This window comes from Carassius gibelio, chromosome A9 (genome assembly GCF_023724105.1).
Source record: "Carassius gibelio isolate Cgi1373 ecotype wild population from Czech Republic chromosome A9, carGib1.2-hapl.c, whole genome shotgun sequence".
In the NCBI taxonomy this organism is placed as follows: domain Eukaryota; kingdom Metazoa; phylum Chordata; class Actinopteri; order Cypriniformes; family Cyprinidae; genus Carassius; species Carassius gibelio.
Window position 1 is genome coordinate 2,216,799 of NC_068379.1, and position 25,000 is coordinate 2,241,798.

At 47.6% G+C, this 25,000-nt stretch overlaps 15 non-coding genes across 15 annotated transcripts; all 15 read left to right on the forward strand.

The window, feature by feature from the left end:
- Window positions 1-1,719: 1,719 nt before the first annotated feature.
- trnar-ccu (transfer RNA arginine (anticodon CCU)) lies at window positions 1,720-1,792 on the forward strand. Its single transcript has one exon. It is a non-coding gene; the product is annotated as a tRNA-Arg (tRNA).
- A 2,208-nt stretch (window positions 1,793-4,000) lies between these two features.
- trnar-ccu (transfer RNA arginine (anticodon CCU)) lies at window positions 4,001-4,073 on the forward strand. The gene has a single exon. It is a non-coding gene; the product is annotated as a tRNA-Arg (tRNA).
- Window positions 4,074-4,929: 856 nt separating this feature from the next.
- On the forward strand, window positions 4,930-5,002 carry trnar-ccu (transfer RNA arginine (anticodon CCU)). The gene has a single exon. It is a non-coding gene; the product is annotated as a tRNA-Arg (tRNA).
- Window positions 5,003-5,857: 855 nt separating this feature from the next.
- trnar-ccu (transfer RNA arginine (anticodon CCU)) lies at window positions 5,858-5,930 on the forward strand. The gene has a single exon. It is a non-coding gene; the product is annotated as a tRNA-Arg (tRNA).
- Window positions 5,931-7,919: 1,989 nt separating this feature from the next.
- On the forward strand, window positions 7,920-7,992 carry trnar-ccu (transfer RNA arginine (anticodon CCU)). Its single transcript has one exon. It is a non-coding gene; the product is annotated as a tRNA-Arg (tRNA).
- Window positions 7,993-9,051: 1,059 nt separating this feature from the next.
- On the forward strand, window positions 9,052-9,124 carry trnar-ccu (transfer RNA arginine (anticodon CCU)). Its single transcript has one exon. It is a non-coding gene; the product is annotated as a tRNA-Arg (tRNA).
- Window positions 9,125-10,985: 1,861 nt separating this feature from the next.
- On the forward strand, window positions 10,986-11,058 carry trnar-ccu (transfer RNA arginine (anticodon CCU)). The gene has a single exon. It is a non-coding gene; the product is annotated as a tRNA-Arg (tRNA).
- Window positions 11,059-13,064: 2,006 nt separating this feature from the next.
- Window positions 13,065-13,137, forward strand: trnar-ccu (transfer RNA arginine (anticodon CCU)). The gene has a single exon. It is a non-coding gene; the product is annotated as a tRNA-Arg (tRNA).
- Window positions 13,138-13,993: 856 nt separating this feature from the next.
- On the forward strand, window positions 13,994-14,066 carry trnar-ccu (transfer RNA arginine (anticodon CCU)). Its single transcript has one exon. It is a non-coding gene; the product is annotated as a tRNA-Arg (tRNA).
- Window positions 14,067-14,921: 855 nt separating this feature from the next.
- On the forward strand, window positions 14,922-14,994 carry trnar-ccu (transfer RNA arginine (anticodon CCU)). The gene has a single exon. It is a non-coding gene; the product is annotated as a tRNA-Arg (tRNA).
- Window positions 14,995-16,983: 1,989 nt separating this feature from the next.
- On the forward strand, window positions 16,984-17,056 carry trnar-ccu (transfer RNA arginine (anticodon CCU)). Its single transcript has one exon. It is a non-coding gene; the product is annotated as a tRNA-Arg (tRNA).
- A 1,059-nt stretch (window positions 17,057-18,115) lies between these two features.
- Window positions 18,116-18,188, forward strand: trnar-ccu (transfer RNA arginine (anticodon CCU)). Its single transcript has one exon. It is a non-coding gene; the product is annotated as a tRNA-Arg (tRNA).
- A 1,861-nt stretch (window positions 18,189-20,049) lies between these two features.
- On the forward strand, window positions 20,050-20,122 carry trnar-ccu (transfer RNA arginine (anticodon CCU)). Its single transcript has one exon. It is a non-coding gene; the product is annotated as a tRNA-Arg (tRNA).
- A 1,659-nt stretch (window positions 20,123-21,781) lies between these two features.
- On the forward strand, window positions 21,782-21,854 carry trnar-ccu (transfer RNA arginine (anticodon CCU)). The gene has a single exon. It is a non-coding gene; the product is annotated as a tRNA-Arg (tRNA).
- A 1,786-nt stretch (window positions 21,855-23,640) lies between these two features.
- On the forward strand, window positions 23,641-23,713 carry trnar-ccu (transfer RNA arginine (anticodon CCU)). The gene has a single exon. It is a non-coding gene; the product is annotated as a tRNA-Arg (tRNA).
- The last annotated feature ends 1,287 nt before the right edge of the window (window positions 23,714-25,000 follow it).

The following is a 25,000-nucleotide window of genomic DNA, read 5'->3' on the forward strand; positions in this document are numbered from 1 at the left end:
CCTGAGACCCTAAAAAACGTCAAAAGCAACAAGCTGGTCGTGAAAAGCTGAGGCCAATTTGACCTCTCATAATATTCAGTCATCTAGAAGACTCTTTGTGTGCATTGTAAAGGCTTCCTGAATACAGCAGAGTGGCGCAGCGGAAGCGTGCTGGGCCCATAACCCAGAGGTCGATGGATCGAAACCATCCTCTGCTAAGCCATTTTAAATCTCAATCTTATTCAGGAGGCCTTTACAATATACAAAAAGAGTTAACTTCTAGACACTCCTGAGGCACTGGCCTCCAAAGCCAGAGATTGTGGTTTCAAGTCCGGTCAAGGTTGATTACAGCAGAGTGGCGCAGTGGAAGCGTGCTGGGCCCATAACCCAGAGGTCGATGGATCGAAACCATCCTCTGCTAAGGCATTTTACATCTCAATCTTATTCAGGAGGCCTTTACAATACGCACAAAAAGTTAACATCTATACAGCCCTGAGGCACTGGCCTCCTAAGCCAGAGATTGTGGTTTCAAGTCCGGTCAAGGTTGATTACAGCAGAGTGGCGCAGCGGAAGCGTGCTGGGCCCATAACCCAGAGGTCGATGGATCGAAACCATCCTCTGCTATGACCTTTTAACTTCTAAACACTCCTGAGACCCTAAAAAACGTCAAAAGCAACAAGCTGGTCGTGAAAAGCTGAGGCCAATTTGACCTCTAATAATATTCAGTCATCTAGAAGACTCTTTGTGTGCATTGTAAAGGCCTCCTGAATAAGATTGAGATATAAAAGGGCAAGTTAGCATCTGTTTTCAAGCCCCAGTGGCCTAATGGATAAGGCACTGGCCTCTTAAGCCAGGGATTGTGGGATTGAGTCCCATCTGGGGTGAATACAGCAGAGTGGAGCAGCGGAAGCGTGTGTAACCCAGAGGTTGAAGGATCGAAACGATCCTCTGCTAAGCCTTTTTGAAACTCAGGATGCCTTTACAATACACACAAAGAGTTAACTTCTAGACACTCCTGAGGCACTGGCCTCCTAAGCCAGAGATTGTGGTTTCAAGTCCGGTCAAGGTTGATTACAGCAGAGTGGCGCAGCGGAAGCGTGCTGGGCCCATAACCCAGAGGTCGATGGATCGAAACCATCCTCTGCTAAGGCATTTTAAATCTCAATCTTATTCAGGAGGCCTTTACAATACGCACAAAAAGTTAACATCTATACACCCCTGAGGCACTGGCCTCCTAAGCCAGAGATTGTGGTTTAAAGTCCGGTCAAGGTTGATTACAGCAGAGTGGCGCAGCGGAAGCGTGCTGGGCCCATAACCCAGAGATCGATGGATCGATACCATCCTCTGCTAAGACATTTTAAATCTCAATCTTATTCAGGAGGCCTTTACAATACGCACAAAAAGTTAACATCTATACAGCCCTGAGGCACTGGCCTCCTAAGCCAGAGATTGTGGTTTCGAGTCCGGTCAAGGTGCACTACAGCAGAGTGGCGCAGCGGAAGCGTGCTGGGCCCATAACCCAGAGGTCGATGGATCGAAACCATCCTCTGCTATGACCTTTTAACTTCTAAACACTCCTGAGACCCTAAAAAACGTCAAAAGCAACAAGCTGGTCGTGAAAAGCTGAGGCCAATTTGACCTCTAATAATATTCAGTCATCTAGAAGACTCTTTGTGTGCATTGTACAGGCCTCCTGAATAAGATTGAGATATAAAAGGGCAAGTTAGCATCTGTTTTCAAGCCCCAGTGGCCTAATGGATAAGGCACTGGCCTCCTAAGCCAGGGATTGTGGGTTCGAGTCCCATCTGGGGTGAATACAGCAGAGTGGAGCAGCGGAAGCGTGCTCAACCCAGAGGTTGAAGGATCGAAACGATCCTCTGCTAAGCCTTTTTGAAACTCAGGATGCCTTTACAATACACACAAAGAGTTAACTTCTAGACACTCCTGAGGCACTGGCCTCCAAAGCCAGAGATTGTGGTTTCAAGTCCGGTCAAGGTTGATTACAGCAGAGTGGCGCAGCAGAAGCGTGCTGGGCCCATAACCCAGAGGTCGATGGATCGAAACCATCCTCTGCTAAGGCATTTTAAATCTCAATCTTATTCAGGAGGCCTTTACAATACGCACAAAAAGTTAACATCTATACACCCCTGAGGCACTGGCCTCCTAAGCCAGAGATTGTGGTTTAAAGTCCGGTCAAGGTTGATTACAGCAGAGTGGCGCAGCGGAAGCGTGCTGGGCCCATAACCCAGAGGTCGATGGATCGAAACCATCCTCTGCTAAGGCATTTTACATCTCAATCTTATTCAGGAGGCCTTTACAATACGCACAAAAAGTTAACATCTATACAGCCCTGAGGCACTGGCCTCCTAAGCCAGAGATTGTGGTTTCAAGTCCGGTCAAGGTTGATTACAGCAGAGTGGCGCAGCGGAAGCGTGCTGGGCCCATAACCCAGAGGTCGATGGATCGAAACCATCCTCTGCTATGACCTTTTAACTTCTAAACACTCTTGAGTCCCTAAAAAGGAACAAAAGCCACAAGCTGGTCGTGAAAAGCTGAGGCCAATTTGACCTCTAATAATATTCAGTCATCTAGAAGACTCTTTGTGTGCATTGTAAAGGCCTCCTGAATAAGATTGAGATATAAAAGGGCAAGTTAGCATCTGTTTTCAAGCCCCAGTGGCCTAATGGATAAGGCAGTGGCCTCTTAAGCCAGGGATTGTGGGATTGAGTCCCATCTGGGGTGAATACAGCAGAGTGGAGCAGCGGAAGCGTATGTAACCCAGAGGTTGAAGGATCGAAACGATCCTCTGCTAAGCCTTTTTGAAACTCACGATGCCTTTACAATACACACAAAGAGTTAACTTCTAGACACTCCTGAGGCACTGGCCTCCAAAGCCAGAGATTGTGGTTTCAAGTCCGGTCAAGGTTGATTACAGCAGAGTGGCGCAGCGGAAGCGTGCTGGGCCCATAACCCAGAGGTCGATGGATCGAAACCATCCTCTGCTATGACCTTTTAACTTCTAAACACTCCTGAGACCCTAAAAAACGTCAAAAGCAACAAGCTGGTCGTGAAAAGCTGAGGCCAATTTGACCTCTCATAATATTCAGTCATCTAGAAGACTCTTTGTGTGCATTGTAAAGGCCTCCTGAATACAGCAGAGTGGCGCAGCGGAAGCGTGCTGGGCCCATAACCCAGAGGTCGATGGATCGAAACCATCCTCTGCTAAGGCATTTTAAATCTCAATCTTATTCAGGAGGCCTTTACAATATACAAAAAGAGTTAACTTCTAGACACTCCTGAGGCACTGGCCTCCAAAGCCAGAGATTGTGGTTTCAAGTCCGGTCAAGGTTGATTACAGCAGAGTGGCGCAGCGGAAGCGTGCTGGGCCCATAACCCAGAGGTCGATGGATCGAAACCATCCTCTGCTAAGGCATTTTAAATCTCAATCTTATTCAGGAGGCCTTTACAATATACAAAAAGAGTTAACTTCTAGACACTCCTGAGGCACTGGCCTCCAAAGCCAGAGATTGTGGTTTCAAGTCCGGTCAAGGTTGATTACAGCAGAGTGGCGCAGCGGAAGCGTGCTGGGCCCATAACCCAGAGATCGATGGATCGATACCATCCTCTGCTAAGACATTTTAAATCTCAATCTTATTCAGGAGGCCTTTACAATACGCACAAAAAGTTAACATCTATACAGCCCTGAGGCACTGGCCTCCTAAGCCAGAGATTGTGGTTTCGAGTCCGGTCAAGGTGCACTACAGCAGAGTGGCGCAGCGGAAGCGTGCTGGGCCCATAACCCAGAGGTCGATGGATCGAAACCATCCTCTGCTATGACCTTTTAACTTCTAAACACTCCTGAGACCCTAAAAAACGTCAAAAGCAACAAGCTGGTCGTGAAAAGCTGAGGCCAATTTGACCTCTAATAATATTCAGTCATCTAGAAGACTCTTTGTGTGCATTGTAAAGGCCTCCTGAATAAGATTGAGATATAAAAGGGCAAGTTAGCATCTGTTTTCAAGCCCCAGTGGCCTAATGGATAAGGCACTGGCCTCCTAAGCCAGGGATTGTTGGTTCGAGTCCCATCTGGGGTGAATACAGCAGAGTGGAGCAGCGGAAGCGTGCTCAACCCAGAGGTTGAAGGATCGAAACAATCCTCTGCTAAGCCTTTTTGAAACTCAGGATGCCTTTACAATACACACAAAGAGTTAACTTCTAGACACTCCTGAGGCACTGGCCTCCAAAGCCAGAGATTGTGGTTTCAAGTCCGGTCAAGGTTGATTACAGCAGAGTGGCGCAGCGGAAGCGTGCTGGGCCCATAACCCAGAGGTCGATGGATCGGAACCTACCTCTGCTAAGGCATTTTAAATCTCAATCTTATTCAGGAGGCCTTTACAATATACAAAAAGAGTTAACTTCTAGACACTCCTGAGGCACTGGCCTCCAAAGCCAGAGATTGTGGTTTCAAGTCCGGTCAAGGTTGATTACAGCAGAGTGGCCCAGCGGAAGCGTGCTGGGCCCATAACCCAGAGATCGATGGATCGATACCATCCTCTGCTAAGACATTTTAAATCTCAATCTTATTCAGGAGGCCTTTACAATACGCACAAAAAGTTAACATCTATACAGCCCTGAGGCACTGGCCTCCTAAGCCAGAGATTGTGGTTTCGAGTCCGGTCAAGGTGCACTACAGCAGAGTGGCGCAGCGGAAGCGTGCTGGGCCCATAACCCAGAGGTCGATGGATCGAAACCATCCTCTGCTATGACCTTTTAACTTCTAAACACTCCTGAGACCCTAAAAAACGTCAAAAGCAACAAGCTGGTCGTGAAAAGCTGAGGCCAATTTGACCTCTAATAATATTCAGTCATCTAGAAGACTCTTTGTGTGCATTGTAAAGGCCTCCTGAATAAGATTGAGATATAAAAGGGCAAGTTAGCATCTGTTTTCAAGCCCCAGTGGCCTAATGGATAAGGCACTGGCCTCCTAAGCCAGGGATTGTTGGTTCGAGTCCCATCTGGGGTGAATACAGCAGAGTGGAGCAGCGGAAGCGTGCTCAACCCAGAGGTTGAAGGATCGAAACGATCCTCTGCTAAGCCTTTTTGAAACTCAGGATGCCTTTACAATACACACAAAGAGTTAACTTCTAGACACTCCTGAGGCACTGGCCTCCTAAGCCAGAGATTGTGGTTTCAAGTCCAGTCAAGGTTGATTACAGCAGAGTGGCGCAGCGGAAGCGTGCTGGGCCCATAACCCAGAGGTCGATGGATCGAAACCATCCTCTGCTAAGGCATTTTAAATCTCAATCTTATTCAGGAGGCCTTTACAATATACAAAAAGAGTTAACTTCTAGACACTCCTGAGGCACTGGCCTCCAAAGCCAGAGATTGTGGTTTCAAGTCCGTCAAGGTTGATTACAGCAGAGTGGCGCAGCGGAAGCGTGCTGGGCCCATAACCCAGAGGTCGATGGATCGAAACCATCCTCTGCTAAGGCATTTTAAATCTCAATCTTATTCAGGAGCTCTTTACAATACGCACAAAAAGTTAACATCTATACATCCCTGAGGCACTGGCCTCCTAAGAAAGAGATTGTGGTTTCGAGTCCGGTCAAGGTGCACTACAGCAGAGTGGCGCAGCGGAAGCGTGCTGGGCCCATAACCCAGAGGTCAATGGATCGAAACCATCCTCTGCTATGACCTTTTAACTTCTAAACACTCTTGAGTCCCTAAAAAGGAACAAAAGCCACAAGCTGGTCGTGAAAAGCTGAGGCCAATTTGACCTCTAATAATATTCAGTCATCTAGAAGACTCTTTGTGTGCATTGTAAAGGCCTCCTGAATAAGATTGAGATATAAAAGGGCAAGTTAGCACCTGTTTTCAAGCCCCAGTGGCCTAATGGATAAGGCACTGGCCTCCTAAGCCAGGGATTGTGGGTTCGAGTCCCATCTGGGGTGAATACAGTACAGTGGCTCAGCGGAAGCGTGCTGGGCCCAGAGCTCGAAGGATCGAAACCATCCTCTGCTAAGCCTTTTTGAGTCTCAGGATGCCTTTACAATACACACAAAGAGTTAACTTCTAGACACTCCTGAGGCACTGGCCTCCTAAGCCAGAGATTGTGGTTTCAAGTCCGGTCAAGGTTGATTACAGCAGAGTGGCGCAGCGCAAGCGTGCTGGTCAAAATAACCCAGATGTCGATGGATCGAAACCATCCTCTGCTAAGGCATTTTAAATCTCAATCTTATTCAGGAGGCCTTTACAATATACAAAAAGAGTTAACTTCTAGACACTCCTGAGGCACTGGCCTCCTAAGCCAGAGATTGTGGTTTCAAGTCCGGTCAATGATGATTACAGCAGAGTGGCGCAGCAGAAGCGTGCTGGGCCCATAACCCAGAGGTCGATGGATCGAAACCATCCTCTGCTAAGGCATTTTACATCTCAATCTTATTCAGGAGGCCTTTACAATACGCACAAAAAGTTAACATCTATACACCCCTGAGGCACTGGCCTCCTAAGCCAGAGATTGTGGTTTAAAGTCCGGTCAAGGTTGATTACAGCAGAGTGGCGCAGCGGAAGCGTGCTGGGCCCATAACCCAGAGGTCGATGGATCGAAACCATCCTCTGCTAAGGCATTTTACATCTCAATCTTATTCAGGAGGCCTTTACAATACGCACAAAAAGTTAACATCTATACATCCCTGAGGCACTGGCCTCCTAAGCCAGAGATTGTGGTTTCAAGTCCGGTCAAGGTTGATTACAGCAGAGTGGCGCAGCGGAAGCGTGCTGGGCCCATAACCCAGAGGTCGATGGATCGAAACCATCCTCTGCTATGACCTTTTAACTTCTATACACTCTTGAGTCCCTAAAAAGGAACAAAAGCCACAAGCTGGTCGTGAAAAGCTGAGGCCAATTTGACCTCTAATAATATTCAGTCATCTAGAAGACTCTTTGTGTGCATTGTAAAGGCCTCCTGAATAAGATTGAGATATAAAAGGGCAAGTTAGCATCTGTTTTCAAGCCCCAGTGGCCTAATGGATAAGGCACTGGCCTCTTAAGCCAGGGATTGTGGGATTGAGTCCCATCTGGGGTGAATTCAGCAGAGTGGAGCAGCGGAAGCGTGTGTAACCCAGAGGTTGAAGGATCGAAACGATCCTCTGCTAAGCCTTTTTGAAACTCAGGATGCCTTTACAATACACACAAAGAGTTAACTTCTAGACACTCCTGAGGCACTGGCCTCCTAAGCCAGAGATTGTGGTTTCAAGTCCGGTCAAGGTTGATTACAGCAGAGTGGCGCAGCGGAAGCGTGCTGGGCCCATAACCCAGAGGTCGATGGATCGAAACCATCCTCTGCTAAGGCATTTTAAATCTCAATCTTATTCAGGAGGCCTTTACAATATACAAAAAGAGTTAACTTCTAGACACTCCTGAGGCACTGGCCTCCAAAGCCAGAGATTGTGGTTTCAAGTCCGGTCAAGGTTGATTACAGCAGAGTGGCGCAGCGGAAGCGTGCTGGGCCCATAACCCAGAGATCGATGGATCGATACCATCCTCTGCTAAGACATTTTAAATCTCAATCTTATTCAGGAGGCCTTTACAATACGCACAAAAAGTTAACATCTATACAGCCCTGAGGCACTGGCCTCCTAAGCCAGAGATTGTGGTTTCGAGTCCGGTCAAGGTGCACTACAGCAGAGTGGCGCAGCGGAAGCGTGCTGGGCCCATAACCCAGAGGTCGATGGATCGAAACCATCCTCTGCTATGACCTTTTAACTTCTAAACACTCCTGAGACCCTAAAAATTGTCAAAAGCAACAAGCTGGTCGTGAAAAGCTGAGGCCAATTTGACCTCTAATAATATTCAGTCATCTAGAAGACTCTTTGTGTGCATTGTAAAGGCCTCCTGAATAAGATTGAGATATAAAAGGGCAAGTTAGCATCTGTTTTCAAGCCCCAGTGGCCTAATGGATAAGGCACTGGCCTCCTAAGCCAGGGATTGTGGGTTCGAGTCCCATCTGGGGTGAATACAGCAGAGTGGAGCAGCGGAAGCGTGCTCAACCCAGAGGTTGAAGGATCGAAACGATCCTCTGCTAAGCCTTTTTGAAACTCAGGATGCCTTTACAATACACACAAAGAGTTAACTTCTAGACACTCCTGAGGCACTGGCCTCCTAAGCCAGAGATTGTGGTTTCAAGTCCGGTCAAGGTTGATTACAGCAGAGTGGCGCAGCGGAAGCGTGCTGGGCCCATAACCCAGAGGTCGATGGATCGAAACCATCCTCTGCTAAGGCATTTTAAATCTCAATCTTATTCAGGAGGCCTTTACAATATACAAAAAGAGTTAACTTCTAGACACTCCTGAGGCACTGGCCTCCAAAGCCAGAGATTGTGGTTTCAAGTCCGGTCAAGGTTGATTACAGCAGAGTGGCGCAGCGGAAGCGTGCTGGGCCCATAACCCAGAGGTCGATGGATCGAAACCATCCTCTGCTAAGGCATTTTAAATCTCAATCTTATTCAGGAGGCCTTTACAATACGCACAAAAAGTTAACATCTATACACCCCTGAGGCACTGGCCTCCTAAGCCAGAGATTGTGGTTTAAAGTCCGGTCAAGGTTGATTACAGCAGAGTGGCGCAGCGGAAGCGTGCTGGGCCCATAACCCAGAGATCGATGGATCGATACCATCCTCTGCTAAGACATTTTAAATCTCAATCTTATTCAGGAGGCCTTTACAATACGCACAAAAAGTTAACATCTATACAGCCCTGAGGCACTGGCCTCCTAAGACAGAGATTGTGGTTTCGAGTCCGGTCAAGGTGCACTACAGCAGAGTGGCGCAGCGGAAGCGTGCTGGACCCATAACCCAGAGGTCGATGGATCGAAACCATCCTCTGCTATGACCTTTTAACTTCTAAACACTCCTGAGACCCTAAAAAACGTCAAAAGCAACAAGCTGGTCGTGAAAAGCTGAGGCCAATTTGACCTCTAATAATATTCAGTCATCTAGAAGACTCTTTGTGTGCATTGTACAGGCCTCCTGAATAAGATTGAGATATAAAAGGGCAAGTTAGCATCTGTTTTCAAGCCCCAGTGGCCTAATGGATAAGGCACTGGCCTCCTAAGCCAGGGATTGTGGGTTCGAGTCCCATCTGGGGTGAATACAGCAGAGTGGAGCAGCGGAAGCGTGCTCAACCCAGAGGTTGAAGGATCGAAACGATCCTCTGCTAAGCCTTTTTGAAACTCAGGATGCCTTTACAATACACACAAAGAGTTAACTTCTAGACACTCCTGAGGCACTGGCCTCCTAAGCCAGAGATTGTGGTTTCAAGTCCGGTCAAGGTTGATTACAGCAGAGTGGCGCAGCGGAAGCGTGCTGGGCCCATAACCCAGAGGTCGATGGATCGAAACCATCCTCTGCTAAGGCATTTTAAATCTCAATCTTATTCAGGAGGCCTTTACAATATACAAAAAGAGTTAACTTCTAGACACTCCTGAGGCACTGGCCTCCAAAGCCAGAGATTGTGGTTTCAAGTCCGGTCAAGGTTGATTACAGCAGAGTGGCGCAGCAGAAGCGTGCTGGGCCCATAACCCAGAGGTCGATGGATCGAAACCATCCTCTGCTAAGGCATTTTAAATCTCAATCTTATTCAGGAGGCCTTTACAATACGCACAAAAAGTTAACATATATACACCCCTGAGGCACTGGCCTCCTAAGCCAGAGATTGTGGTTTAAAGTCCGGTCAAGGTTGATTACAGCAGAGTGGCGCAGCGGAAGCGTGCTGGGCCCATAACCCAGAGGTCGATGGATCGAAACCATCCTCTGCTAAGGCATTTTACATCTCAATCTTATTCAGGAGGCCTTTACAATACGCACAAAAAGTTAACATCTATACAGCCCTGAGGCACTGGCCTCCTAAGCCAGAGATTGTGGTTTCAAGTCCGGTCAAGGTTGATTACAGCAGAGTGGCGCAGCGGAAGCGTGCTGGGCCCATAACCCAGAGGTCGATGGATCGAAACCATCCTCTGCTATGACCTTTTAACTTCTAAACACTCTTGAGTCCCTAAAAAGGAACAAAAGCCACAAGCTGGTCGTGAAAAGCTGAGGCCAATTTGACCTCTAATAATATTCAGTCATCTAGAAGACTCTTTGTGTGCATTGTAAAGGCCTCCTGAATAAGATTGAGATATAAAAGGGCAAGTTAGCATCTGTTTTCAAGCCCCAGTGGCCTAATGGATAAGGCAGTGGCCTCTTAAGCCAGGGATTGTGGGATTGAGTCCCATCTGGGGTGAATACAGCAGAGTGGAGCAGCGGAAGCGTGTGTAACCCAGAGGTTGAAGGATCGAAACGATCCTCTGCTAAGCCTTTTTGAAACTCAGGATGCCTTTACAATACACACAAAGAGTTAACTTCTAGACACTCCTGAGGCACTGGCCTCCAAAGCCAGAGATTGTGGTTTCAAGTCCGGTCAAGGTTGATTACAGCAGAGTGGCGCAGCGGAAGCGTGCTGGGCCCATAACCCAGAGGTCGACGGATCGAAACCATCCTCTGCTATGACCTTTTAACTTCTAAACACTCCTGAGACCCTAAAAAACGTCAAAAGCAACAAGCTGGTCGTGAAAAGCTGAGGCCAATTTGACCTCTCATAATATTCAGTCATCTAGAAGACTCTTTGTGTGCATTGTAAAGGCCTCCTGAATAAGATTGAGATATAAAAGGTCAAGTTAGCATCTGGTTTCAAGTCCGGTCAAGGTTGATTACAGCAGAGTGGCGCAGCGGAAGCGTGCTGGGCCCATAACCCAGAGGTCGATGGATCGAAACCATCCTCTGCTATGACCTTTTAACTTCTAAACACTCCTGAGACCCTAAAAAACGTCAAAAGCAACAAGCTGGTCGTGAAAAGCTGAGGCCAATTTGACCTCTCATAATATTCAGTCATCTAGAAGACTCTTTGTGTGCATTGTAAAGGCCTCCTGAATAAGATTGAGATATAAAAGGGCAAGTTAGCATCTGTTTTCAAGCCCCAGTGGCCTAATGGATAAGGCACTGGCCTCCTAAGCCAGGGATTTTGGGTTCGAGTCCCATCTGGGGTGAATACAGCACAGTGGCTCAGCGGAAGCGTGCTGGGCCCAGAGCTCGAAGGATCGAAACCATCCTCTGCTAAGCCTTTTTGAGTCTCAGGATGCCTTTACAATACACACAAAGAGTTAACTTCTAGACACTCCAGAGGCACTGGCCTCCTAAGCCAGAGATTGTGGTTTCAAGTCCGGTCAAGGTTGATTACAGCAGAGTGGCGCAGCGGAAGCGTGCTGGTCAAAATAACCCAGAGGTCGATGGATCGAAACCATCCTCTGCTAAGGCATTTTAAATCTCAATCTTATTCAGGAGGCCTTTACAATATACAAAAAGAGTTAACTTCTAGACACTCCTGAGGCACTGGCCTCATAAGCCAGAGATTGTGGTTTCAAGTCCGGTCAAGGTTGATTACAGCAGAGTGGCGCAGCGGAAGCGTGCTGGGCCCATAACCCAGAGGTCGATGGATCGAAACCATCCTCTGCTATGACCTTTTAACTTCTAAACACTCTTGAGTCCCTAAAAAGGAACAAAAGCCACAAGCTGGTCGTGAAAAGCTGAGGCCAATTTGACCTCTAATAATATTCAGTCATCTAGAAGACTCTTTGTGTGCATTGTAAAGGCCTCCTGAATAAGATTGAGATATAAAAGGGCAAGTTAGCATCTGTTTTCAAGCCCCAGTGGCCTAATGGATAAGGCAGTGGCCTCTTAAGCCAGGGATTGTGGGATTGAGTCCCATCTGGGGTGAATACAGCAGAGTGGAGCAGCGGAAGCGTATGTAACCCAGAGGTTGAAGGATCGAAACGATCCTCTGCTAAGCCTTTTTGAAACTCACGATGCCTTTACAATACACACAAAGAGTTAACTTCTAGACACTCCTGAGGCACTGGCCTCCAAAGCCAGAGATTGTGGTTTCAAGTCCGGTCAAGGTTGATTACAGCAGAGTGGCGCAGCGGAAGCGTGCTGGGCCCATAACCCAGAGGTCGATGGATCGAAACCATCCTCTGCTATGACCTTTTAACTTCTAAACACTCCTGAGACCCTAAAAAACGTCAAAAGCAACAAGCTGGTCGTGAAAAGCTGAGGCCAATTTGACCTCTCATAATATTCAGTCATCTAGAAGACTCTTTGTGTGCATTGTAAAGGCCTCCTGAATACAGCAGAGTGGCGCAGCGGAAGCGTGCTGGGCCCATAACCCAGAGGTCGATGGATCGAAACCATCCTCTGCTAAGGCATTTTAAATCTCAATCTTATTCAGGAGGCCTTTACAATATACAAAAAGAGTTAACTTCTAGACACTCCTGAGGCACTGGCCTCCAAAGCCAGAGATTGTGGTTTCAAGTCCGGTCAAGGTTGATTACAGCAGAGTGGCGCAGCGGAAGCGTGCTGGGCCCATAACCCAGAGGTCGATGGATCGAAACCATCCTCTGCTAAGGCATTTTAAATCTCAATCTTATTCAGGAGGCCTTTACAATATACAAAAAGAGTTAACTTCTAGACACTCCTGAGGCACTGGCCTCCAAAGCCAGAGATTGTGGTTTCAAGTCCGGTCAAGGTTGATTACAGCAGAGTGGCGCAGCGGAAGCGTGCTGGGCCCATAACCCAGAGATCGATGGATCGATACCATCCTCTGCTAAGACATTTTAAATCTCAATCTTATTCAGGAGGCCTTTACAATACGCACAAAAAGTTAACATCTATACAGCCCTGAGGCACTGGCCTCCTAAGCCAGAGATTGTGGTTTCGAGTCCGGTCAAGGTGCACTACAGCAGAGTGGCGCAGCGGAAGCGTGCTGGGCCCATAACCCAGAGGTCGATGGATCGAAACCATCCTCTGCTATGACCTTTTAACTTCTAAACACTCCTGAGACCCTAAAAAACGTCAAAAGCAACAAGCTGGTCGTGAAAAGCTGAGGCCAATTTGACCTCTAATAATATTCAGTCATCTAGAAGACTCTTTGTGTGCATTGTAAAGGCCTCCTGAATAAGATTGAGATATAAAAGGGCAAGTTAGCATCTGTTTTCAAGCCCCAGTGGCCTAATGGATAAGGCACTGGCCTCCTAAGCCAGGGATTGTTGGTTCGAGTCCCATCTGGGGTGAATACAGCAGAGTGGAGCAGCGGAAGCGTGCTCAACCCAGAGGTTGAAGGATCGAAACAATCCTCTGCTAAGCCTTTTTGAAACTCAGGATGCCTTTACAATACACACAAAGAGTTAACTTCTAGACACTCCTGAGGCACTGGCCTCCAAAGCCAGAGATTGTGGTTTCAAGTCCGGTCAAGGTTGATTACAGCAGAGTGGCGCAGCGGAAGCGTGCTGGGCCCATAACCCAGAGGTCGATGGATCGGAACCTACCTCTGCTAAGGCATTTTAAATCTCAATCTTATTCAGGAGGCCTTTACAATATACAAAAAGAGTTAACTTCTAGACACTCCTGAGGCACTGGCCTCCAAAGCCAGAGATTGTGGTTTCAAGTCCGGTCAAGGTTGATTACAGCAGAGTGGCCCAGCGGAAGCGTGCTGGGCCCATAACCCAGAGATCGATGGATCGATACCATCCTCTGCTAAGACATTTTAAATCTCAATCTTATTCAGGAGGCCTTTACAATACGCACAAAAAGTTAACATCTATACAGCCCTGAGGCACTGGCCTCCTAAGCCAGAGATTGTGGTTTCGAGTCCGGTCAAGGTGCACTACAGCAGAGTGGCGCAGCGGAAGCGTGCTGGGCCCATAACCCAGAGGTCGATGGATCGAAACCATCCTCTGCTATGACCTTTTAACTTCTAAACACTCCTGAGACCCTAAAAAACGTCAAAAGCAACAAGCTGGTCGTGAAAAGCTGAGGCCAATTTGACCTCTAATAATATTCAGTCATCTAGAAGACTCTTTGTGTGCATTGTAAAGGCCTCCTGAATAAGATTGAGATATAAAAGGGCAAGTTAGCATCTGTTTTCAAGCCCCAGTGGCCTAATGGATAAGGCACTGGCCTCCTAAGCCAGGGATTGTTGGTTCGAGTCCCATCTGGGGTGAATACAGCAGAGTGGAGCAGCGGAAGCGTGCTCAACCCAGAGGTTGAAGGATCGAAACGATCCTCTGCTAAGCCTTTTTGAAACTCAGGATGCCTTTACAATACACACAAAGAGTTAACTTCTAGACACTCCTGAGGCACTGGCCTCCTAAGCCAGAGATTGTGGTTTCAAGTCCAGTCAAGGTTGATTACAGCAGAGTGGCGCAGCGGAAGCGTGCTGGGCCCATAACCCAGAGGTCGATGGATCGAAACCATCCTCTGCTAAGGCATTTTAAATCTCAATCTTATTCAGGAGGCCTTTACAATATACAAAAAGAGTTAACTTCTAGACACTCCTGAGGCACTGGCCTCCAAAGCCAGAGATTGTGGTTTCAAGTCCGTCAAGGTTGATTACAGCAGAGTGGCGCAGCGGAAGCGTGCTGGGCCCATAACCCAGAGGTCGATGGATCGAAACCATCCTCTGCTAAGGCATTTTAAATCTCAATCTTATTCAGGAGCTCTTTACAATACGCACAAAAAGTTAACATCTATACATCCCTGAGGCACTGGCCTCCTAAGAAAGAGATTGTGGTTTCGAGTCCGGTCAAGGTGCACTACAGCAGAGTGGCGCAGCGGAAGCGTGCTGGGCCCATAACCCAGAGGTCAATGGATCGAAACCATCCTCTGCTATGACCTTTTAACTTCTAAACACTCTTGAGTCCCTAAAAAGGAACAAAAGCCACAAGCTGGTCGTGAAAAGCTGAGGCCAATTTGACCTCTAATAATATTCAGTCATCTAGAAGACTCTTTGTGTGCATTGTAAAGGCCTCCTGAATAAGATTGAGATATAAAAGGGCAAGTTAGCACCTGTTTTCAAGCCCCAGTGGCCTAATGGATAAGGCACTGGCCTCCTAAGCCAGGGATTGTGGGTTCGAGTCCCATCTGGGGTGAATACAGTACAGTGGCTCAGCGGAAGCGTGCTGGGCCCAGAGCTCGAAGGATCGAAACCATCCTCTGCTAAGCCTTTTTGAGTCTCAGGATGCCTTTACAATACACACAAAGAGTTAACTTCTAGACACTCCTGAGGCACTGGCCTCCTAAGCCAGAGATTGTGGTTTCAAGTCCGGTCAAGGTTGATTACAGCAGAGTGGCGCAGCGCAAGCGTGCTGGTCAAAATAACCCAGATGTCGATGGATCGAAACCATCCTCTGCTAAGGCATTTTAAATCTCAATCTTATTCAGGAGGCCTTTACAATATACAAAAAGAGTTAACTTCTAGACACTCCTGAGGCACTGGCCTCCTAAGCCAGAGATTGTGGTTTCAAGTCCGGTCAATGATGATTACAGCAGAGTGGCGCAGCAGAAGCGTGCTGGGCCCATAACCCAGAGGTCGATGGATCGAAACCATCCTCTGCTAAGCCATTTTACATCTCAATCTTATTCAGGAGGCCTTTACAATACGCACAAAAAGTTAACATCTATACACCCCTGAGGCACTGGCCTCCTAAGCCAGAGATTGTGGTTTAAAGTCCGGTCAAGGTTGATTACAGCAGAGTGGCGCAGCGGAAGCGTGCTGGGCCCATAACCCAGAGGTCGATGGATCGAAACCATCCTCTGCTAAGGCATTTTACATCTCAATCTTATTCAGGAGGCCTTTACAATACGCACAAAAAGTTAACATCTATACATCCCTGAGGCACTGGCCTCCTAAGCCAGAGATTGTGGTTTCAAGTCCGGTCAAGGTTGATTACAGCAGAGTGGCGCAGCGGAAGCGTGCTGGGCCCATAACCCAGAGGTCGATGGATCGAAACCATCCTCTGCTATGACCTTTTAACTTCTATACACTCTTGAGTCCCTAAAAAGGAACAAAAGCCACAAGCTGGTCGTGAAAAGCTGAGGCCAATTTGACCTCTAATAATATTCAGTCATCTAGAAGACTCTTTGTGTGCATTGTAAAGGCCTCCTGAATAAGATTGAGATATAAAAGGGCAAGTTAGCATCTGTTTTCAAGCCCCAGTGGCCTAATGGATAAGGCACTGGCCTCTTAAGCCAGGGATTGTGGGATTGAGTCCCATCTGGGGTGAATTCAGCAGAGTGGAGCAGCGGAAGCGTGTGTAACCCAGAGGTTGAAGGATCGAAACGATCCTCTGCTAAGCCTTTTTGAAACTCAGGATGCCTTTACAATACACACAAAGAGTTAACTTCTAGACACTCCTGAGGCACTGGCCTCCTAAGCCAGAGATTGTGGTTTCAAGTCCGGTCAAGGTTGATTACAGCAGAGTGGCGCAGCGGAAGCGTGCTGGGCCCATAACCCAGAGGTCGATGGATCGAAACCATCCTCTGCTAAGGCATTTTAAATCTCAATCTTATTCAGGAGGCCTTTACAATATACAAAAAGAGTTAACTTCTAGACACTCCTGAGGCACTGGCCTCCAAAGCCAGAGATTGTGGTTTCAAGTCCGGTCAAGGTTGATTACAGCAGAGTGGCGCAGCGGAAGCGTGCTGGGCCCATAACCCAGAGATCGATGGATCGATACCATCCTCTGCTAAGACATTTTAAATCTCAATCTTATTCAGGAGGCCTTTACAATACGCACAAAAAGTTAACATCTATACAGCCCTGAGGCACTGGCCTCCTAAGCCAGAGATTGTGGTTTCGAGTCCGGTCAAGGTGCACTACAGCAGAGTGGCGCAGCGGAAGCGTGCTGGGCCCATAACCCAGAGGTCGATGGATCGAAACCATCCTCTGCTATGACCTTTTAACTTCTAAACACTCCTGAGACCCTAAAAATTGTCAAAAGCAACAAGCTGGTCGTGAAAAGCTGAGGCCAATTTGACCTCTAATAATATTCAGTCATCTAGAAGACTCTTTGTGTGCATTGTAAAGGCCTCCTGAATAAGATTGAGATATAAAAGGGCAAGTTAGCATCTGTTTTCAAGCCCCAGTGGCCTAATGGATAAGGCACTGGCCTCCTAAGCCAGGGATTGTGGGTTCGAGTCCCATCTGGGGTGAATACAGCAGAGTGGAGCAGCGGAAGCGTGCTCAACCCAGAGGTTGAAGGATCGAAACGATCCTCTGCTAAGCCTTTTTGAAACTCAGGATGCCTTTACAATACACACAAAGAGTTAACTTCTAGACACTCCTGAGGCACTGGCCTCCTAAGCCAGAGATTGTGGTTTCAAGTCCGGTCAAGGTTGATTACAGCAGAGTGGCGCAGCGGAAGCGTGCTGGGCCCATAACCCAGAGGTCGATGGATCGAAACCATCCTCTGCTAAGGCATTTTAAATCTCAATCTTATTCAGGAGGCCTTTACAATATACAAAAAGAGTTAACTTCTAGACACTCCTGAGGCACTGGCCTCCAAAGCCAGAGATTGTGGTTTCAAGTCCGGTCAAGGTTGATTACAGCAGAGTGGCGCAGCGGAAGCGTGCTGGGCCCATAACCCAGAGGTCGATGGATCGAAACCATCCTCTGCTAAGGCATTTTAAATCTCAATCTTATTCAGGAGGCCTTTACAATACGCACAAAAAGTTAACATCTATACACCCCTGAGGCACTGGCCTCCTAAGCCAGAGATTGTGGTTTAAAGTCCGGTCAAGGTTGATTACAGCAGAGTGGCGCAGCGGAAGCGTGCTGGGCCCATAACCCAGAGATCGATGGATCGATACCATCCTCTGCTAAGACATTTTAAATCTCAATCTTATTCAGGAGGCCTTTACAATACGCACAAAAAGTTAACATCTATACAGCCCTGAGGCACTGGCCTCCTAAGACAGAGATTGTGGTTTCGAGTCCGGTCAAGGTGCACTACAGCAGAGTGGCGCAGCGGAAGCGTGCTGGACCCATAACCCAGAGGTCGATGGATCGAAACCATCCTCTGCTATGACCTTTTAACTTCTAAACACTCCTGAGACCCTAAAAAACGTCAAAAGCAACAAGCTGGTCGTGAAAAGCTGAGGCCAATTTGACCTCTAATAATATTCAGTCATCTAGAAGACTCTTTGTGTGCATTGTACAGGCCTCCTGAATAAGATTGAGATATAAAAGGGCAAGTTAGCATCTGTTTTCAAGCCCCAGTGGCCTAATGGATAAGGCACTGGCCTCCTAAGCCAGGGATTGTGGGTTCGAGTCCCATCTGGGGTGAATACAGCAGAGTGGAGCAGCGGAAGCGTGCTCAACCCAGAGGTTGAAGGATCGAAACGATCCTCTGCTAAGCCTTTTTGAAACTCAGGATGCCTTTACAATACACACAAAGAGTTAACTTCTAGACACTCCTGAGGCACTGGCCTCCTAAGCCAGAGATTGTGGTTTCAAGTCCGGTCAAGGTTGATTACAGCAGAGTGGCGCAGCGGAAGCGTGCTGGGCCCATAACCCAGAGGTCGATGGATCGAAACCATCCTCTGCTAAGGCATTTTAAATCTCAATCTTATTCAGGAGGCCTTTACAATATACAAAAAGAGTTAACTTCTAGACACTCCTGAGGCACTGGCCTCCAAAGCCAGAGATTGTGGTTTCAAGTCCGGTCAAGGTTGATTACAGCAGAGTGGCGCAGCAGAAGCGTGCTGGGCCCATAACCCAGAGGTCGATGGATCGAAACCATCCTCTGCTAAGGCATTTTAAATCTCAATCTTATTCAGGAGGCCTTTACAATACGCACAAAAAGTTAACATATATACACCCCTGAGGCACTGGCCTCCTAAGCCAGAGATTGTGGTTTAAAGTCCGGTCAAGGTTGATTACAGCAGAGTGGCGCAGCGGAAGCGTGCTGGGCCCATAACCCAGAGGTCGATGGATCGAAACCATCCTCTGCTAAGGCATTTTACATCTCAATCTTATTCAGGAGGCCTTTACAATACGCACAAAAAGTTAACATCTATACAGCCCTGAGGCACTGGCCTCCTAAGCCAGAGATTGTGGTTTCAAGTCCGGTCAAGGTTGATTACAGCAGAGTGGCGCAGCGGAAGCGTGCTGGGCCCATAACCCAGAGGTCGATGGATCGAAACCATCCTCTGCTATGACCTTTTAACTTCTAAACACTCTTGAGTCCCTAAAAAGGAACAAAAGCCACAAGCTGGTCGTGAAAAGCTGAGGCCAATTTGACCTCTAATAATATTCAGTCATCTAGAAGACTCTTTGTGTGCATTGTAAAGGCCTCCTGAATAAGATTGAGATATAAAAGGGCAAGTTAGCATCTGTTTTCAAGCCCCAGTGGCCTAATGGATAAGGCAGTGGCCTCTTAAGCCAGGGATTGTGGGATTGAGTCCCATCTGGGGTGAATACAGCAGAGTGGAGCAGCGGAAGCGTGTGTAACCCAGAGGTTGAAGGATCGAAACGATCCTCTGCTAAGCCTTTTTGAAACTCAGGATGCCTTTACAATACACACAAAGAGTTAACTTCTAGACACTCCTGAGGCACTGGCCTCCAAAGCCAGAGATTGTGGTTTCAAGTCCGGTCAAGGTTGATTACAGCAGAGTGGCGCAGCGGAAGCGTGCTGGGCCCATAACCCAGAGGTCGACGGATCGAAACCATCCTCTGCTATGACCTTTTAACTTCTAAACACTCCTGAGACCCTAAAAAACGTCAAAAGCAACAAGCTGGTCGAGAAAAGCTGAGGCCAATTTGACCTCTCATAATATTCAGTCATCTAGAAGACTCTTTGTGTGCATTGTAAAGGCCTCCTGAATAAGATTGAGATATAAAAGGTCAAGTTAGCATCTGGTTTCAAGTCCGGTCAAGGTTAATTGCAGCAGAGTGGCGCAGCGGAAGCGTGCTGGGCCCATAACCCAGAGGTCGATGGATCGAAACCATCCTCTGCTATGACCTTTTAACTTCTAAACACTCCTGAGACCCTAAAAAACGTCAAAAGCAACAAGCTGGTCGTGAAAAGCTGAGGCCAATTTGACCTCTCATAATATTCAGTCATCTAGAAGACTCTTTGTGTGCATTGTAAAGGCCTCCTGAATAAGATTGAGATATAAAAGGGCAAGTTAGCATCTGTTTTCAAGCCCCAGTGGCCTAATGGATAAGGCACTGGCCTCCTAAGCCAGGGATTTTGGGTTCGAGTCCCATCTGGGGTGAATACAGCACAGTGGCTCAGCGGAAGCGTGCTGGGCCCAGAGCTCGAAGGATCGAAACCATCCTCTGCTAAGCCTTTTTGAGTCTCAGGATGCCTTTACAATACACACAAAGAGTTAACTTCTAGACACTCCAGAGGCACTGGCCTCCTAAGCCAGAGATTGTGGTTTCAAGTCCGGTCAAGGTTGATTACAGCAGAGTGGCGCAGCGGAAGCGTGCTGGTCAAAATAACCCAGAGGTCGATGGATCGAAACCATCCTCTGCTAAGGCATTTTAAATCTCAATCTTATTCAGGAGGCCTTTACAATATACAAAAAGAGTTAACTTCTAGACACTCCTGAGGCACTGGCCTCATAAGCCAGAGATTGTGGTTTCAAGTCCGGTCAAGGTTGATTACAGCAGAGTGGCGCAGCGGAAGCGTGCTGGGCCCATAACCCAGAGGTCGATGGATCGAAACCATCCTCTGCTAAGGCATTTTACATCTCAATCTTATTCAGGAGGCCTTTACAATACGCACAAAAAGTTAACATCTATACAGCCCTGAGGCACTGGCCTCCTAAGCCAGAGATTGTGGTTTCAAGTCCGGTCAAGGTTGATTACAGCAGAGTGGCGCAGCGGAAGCGTGCTGGGCCCATAACCCAGAGGTCGATGGATCGAAACCATCCTCTGCTATGACCTTTTAACTTCTAAACACTCTTGAGTCCCTAAAAAGGAACAAAAGCCACAAGCTGGTCGTGAAAAGCTGAGGCCAATTTGACCTCTAATAATATTCAGTCATCTAGAAGACTCTTTGTGTGCATTGTAAAGGCCTCCTGAATAAGATTGAGATATAAAAGGGCAAGTTAGCATCTGTTTTCAAGCCCCAGTGGCCTAATGGATAAGGCACTGGCCTCTTAAGCCAGGGATTGTGTGATTGAGTCCCATCTGGGGTGAATACAGCAGAGTGGAGCAGCGGAAGCGTGTGTAACCCAGAGGTTGAAGGATCGAAACGATCCTCTGCTAAGCCTTTTTGAAACTCAGGATGCCTTTACAATACACACAAAGAGTTAACTTCTAGACACTCCTGAGGCACTGGCCTCCAAAGCCAGAGATTGTGGTTTCAAGTCCGGTCAAGGTTGATTACAGCAGAGTGGCGCAGCGGAAGCGTGCTGGGCCCATAACCCAGAGGTCGACGGATCGAAACCATCCTCTGCTATGACCTTTTAACTTCTAAACACTCCTGAGACCCTAAAAAACGTCAAAAGCAACAAGCTGGTCGTGAAAAGCTGAGGCCAATTTGACCTCTCATAATATTCAGTCATCTAGAAGACTCTTTGTGTGCATTGTAAAGGCCTCCTGAATAAGATTGAGATATAAAAGGTCAAGTTAGCATCTGGTTTCAAGTCCGGTCAAGGTTGATTACAGCAGAGTGGCGCAGCGGAAGCGTGCTGGGCCCATAACCCAGAGGTCGATGGATCGAAACCATCCTCTGCTATGACCTTTTAACTTCTAAACACTCCTGAGACCCTAAAAAACGTCAAAAGCAACAAGCTGGTCGTGAAAAGCTGAGGCCAATTTGACCTCTCATAATATTCAGTCATCTAGAAGACTCTTTGTGTGCATTGTAAAGGCCTCCTGAATAAGATTGAGATATAAAAGGGCAAGTTAGCATCTGTTTTCAAGCCCCAGTGGCCTAATGGATAAGGCACTGGCCTCCTAAGCCAGGGATTTTGGGTTCGAGTCCCATCTGGGGTGAATACAGCACAGTGGCTCAGCGGAAGCGTGCTGGGCCCAGAGCTCGAAGGATCGAAACCATCCTCTGCTAAGCCTTTTTGAGTCTCAGGATGCCTTTACAATACACACAAAGAGTTAACTTCTAGACACTCCAGAGGCACTGGCCTCCTAAGCCAGAGATTGTGGTTTCAAGTCCGGTCAAGGTTGATTACAGCAGAGTGGCGCAGCGGAAGCGTGCTGGTCAAAATAACCCAGAGGTCGATGGATCGAAACCATCCTCTGCTAAGGCATTTTAAATCTCAATCTTATTCAGGAGGCCTTTACAATATACAAAAAGAGTTAACTTCTAGACACTCCTGAGGCACTGGCCTCATAAGCCAGAGATTGTGGTTTCAAGTCCGGTCAAGGTTGATTACAGCAGAGTGGCGCAGCGGAAGCGTGCTGGGCCCATAACCCAGAGGTCGATGGATCGAAACCATCCTCTGCTAAGGCATTTTACATCTCAATCTTATTCAGGAGGCCTTTACAATACGCACAAAAAGTTAACATCTATACAGCCCTGAGGCACTGGCCTCCTAAGCCAGAGATTGTGGTTTCAAGTCCGGTCAAGGTTGATTACAGCAGAGTGGCGCAGCGGAAGCGTGCTGGGCCCATAACCCAGAGGTCGATGGATCGAAACCATCCTCTGCTATGACCTTTTAACTTCTAAACACTCTTGAGTCCCTAAAAAGGAACAAAAGCCACAAGCTGGTCGTGAAAAGCTGAGGCCAATTTGACCTCTAATAATATTCAGTCATCTAGAAGACTCTTTGTGTGCATTGTAAAGGCCTCCTGAATAAGATTGAGATATAAAAGGGCAAGTTAGCATCTGTTTTCAAGCCCCAGTGGCCTAATGGATAAGGCACTGGCCTCTTAAGCCAGGGATTGTGTGATTGAGTCCCATCTGGGGTGAATACAGCAGAGTGGAGCAGCGGAAGCGTGTGTAACCCAGAGGTTGAAGGATCGAAACGATCCTCTGCTAAGCCTTTTTGAAACTCAGGATGCCTTTACAATACACACAAAGAGTTAACTTCTAGACACTCCTGAGGCACTGGCCTCCTAAGCCAGAGATTGTGGTTTCAAGTCCGGTCAAGGTTGATTACAGCAGAGTGGCGCAGCGGAAGCGTGCTGGGCCCATAACCCAGAGGTCGATGGATCGAAACCATCCTCTGCTAAGGCATTTTAAATCTCAATCTTATTCAGGAGGCCTTTACAATATACAAAAAGAGTTAACTTCTAGACACTCCTGAGGCACTGGCCTCCAAAGCCAGAGATTGTGGTTTCAAGTCCGGTCAAGGTTGATTACAGCAGAGTGGCGCAGCGGAAGCGTGCTGGGCCCATAACCCAGAGATCGATGGATCGATACCATCCTCTGCTAAGACATTTTAAATCTCAATCTTATTCAGGAGGCCTTTACAATACGCACAAAAAGTTAACATCTATACAGCCCTGAGGCACTGGCCTCCTAAGCCAGAGATTGTGGTTTCGAGTCCGGTCAAGGTGCACTACAGCAGAGTGGCGCAGCGGAAGCGTGCTGGGCCCATAACCCAGAGGTCGATGGATCGAAACCATCCTCTGCTATGACCTTTTAACTTCTAAACACTCCTGAGACCCTAAAAAACGTCAAAAGCAACAAGCTGGTCGTGAAAAGCTGAGGCCAATTTGACCTCTAATAATATTCAGTCATCTAGAAGACTCTTTGTGTGCATTGTAAAGGCCTCCTGAATAAGATTGAGATATAAAAGGGCAAGTTAGCATCTGTTTTCAAGCCCCAGTGGCCTAATGGATAAGGGACTGGCCTCCTAAGCCAGGGATTGTGGGTTCGAGTCCCATCTGGGGTGAATACAGCAGAGTGGAGCAGCGGAAGCGTGCTCAACCCAGAGGTTGAAGGATCGAAACGATCCTCTGCTAAGCCTTTTTGAAACTCAGGATGCCTTTACAATACACACAAAGAGTTAACTTCTAGACACTCCTGAGGCACTGGCCTCCTAAGCCAGAGATTGTGGTTTCAAGTCCGGTCAAGGTTGATTACAGCAGAGTGGCGCAGCGGAAGCGTGCTGGGCCCATAACCCAGAGGTCGATGGATCGAAACCATCCTCTGCTAAGGCATTTTAAATCTCAATCTTATTCAGGAGGCCTTTACAATATACAAAAAGAGTTAACTTCTAGACACTCCTGAGGCACTGGCCTCCAAAGCCAGAGATTGTGGTTTCAAGTCCGTCAAGGTTGATTACAGCAGAGTGGCGCAGCGGAAGCGTGCTGGGCCCATAACCCAGAGGTCGATGGATCGAAACCATCCTCTGCTAAGGCATTTTAAATCTCAATCTTATTCAGGAGCTCTTTACAATACGCACAAAAAGTTAACATCTATACATCCCTGAGGCACTGGCCTCCTAAGAAAGAGATTGTGGTTTCGAGTCCGGTCAAGGTGCACTACAGCAGAGTGGCGCAGCGGAAGCGTGCTGGGCCCATAAACCAGAGGTCAATGGATCGAAACCATCCTCTGCTATGACCTTTTAACTTCTAAACACTCTTGAGTCCCTAAAAAGGAACAAAAGCCACAAGCTGGTCGTGAAAAGCTGAGGCCAATTTGACCTCTAATAATATTCAGTCATCTAGAAGACTCTTTGTGTGCATTGTAAAGGCCTCCTGAATAAGATTGAGATATAAAAGGGCAAGTTAGCATCTGTTTTCAAGCCCCAGTGGCCTAATGGATAAGGCACTGGCCTCTTAAGCCAGGGATTGTGGGATTGAGTCCCATCTGGGGTGAATACAGCAGAGTGGACCAGCGGAAGCATGTGTAACCCAGAGGTTGAAGGATCGAAACGATCCTCTGCTAAGCCTTTTTGAAACTCAGGATGCCTTTACAATACACACAAAGAGTTAACTTCTAGACACTCCTGAGGCACTGGCCTCCTAAGCCAGAGATTGTGGTTTCAAGTCCGGTCAAGGTTGATTACAGCAGAGTGGCGCAGCGGAAGCGTGCTGGGCCCATAACCCAGAGGTCGATGGATCGAAACCATCCTCTGCTATGACCTTTTAACTTCTAAACACTCCTGAGACCCTAAAAAACGTCAAAAGCAACAAGCTGGTCGTGAAAAGCTGAGGCCAATTTGACCTCTCATAAT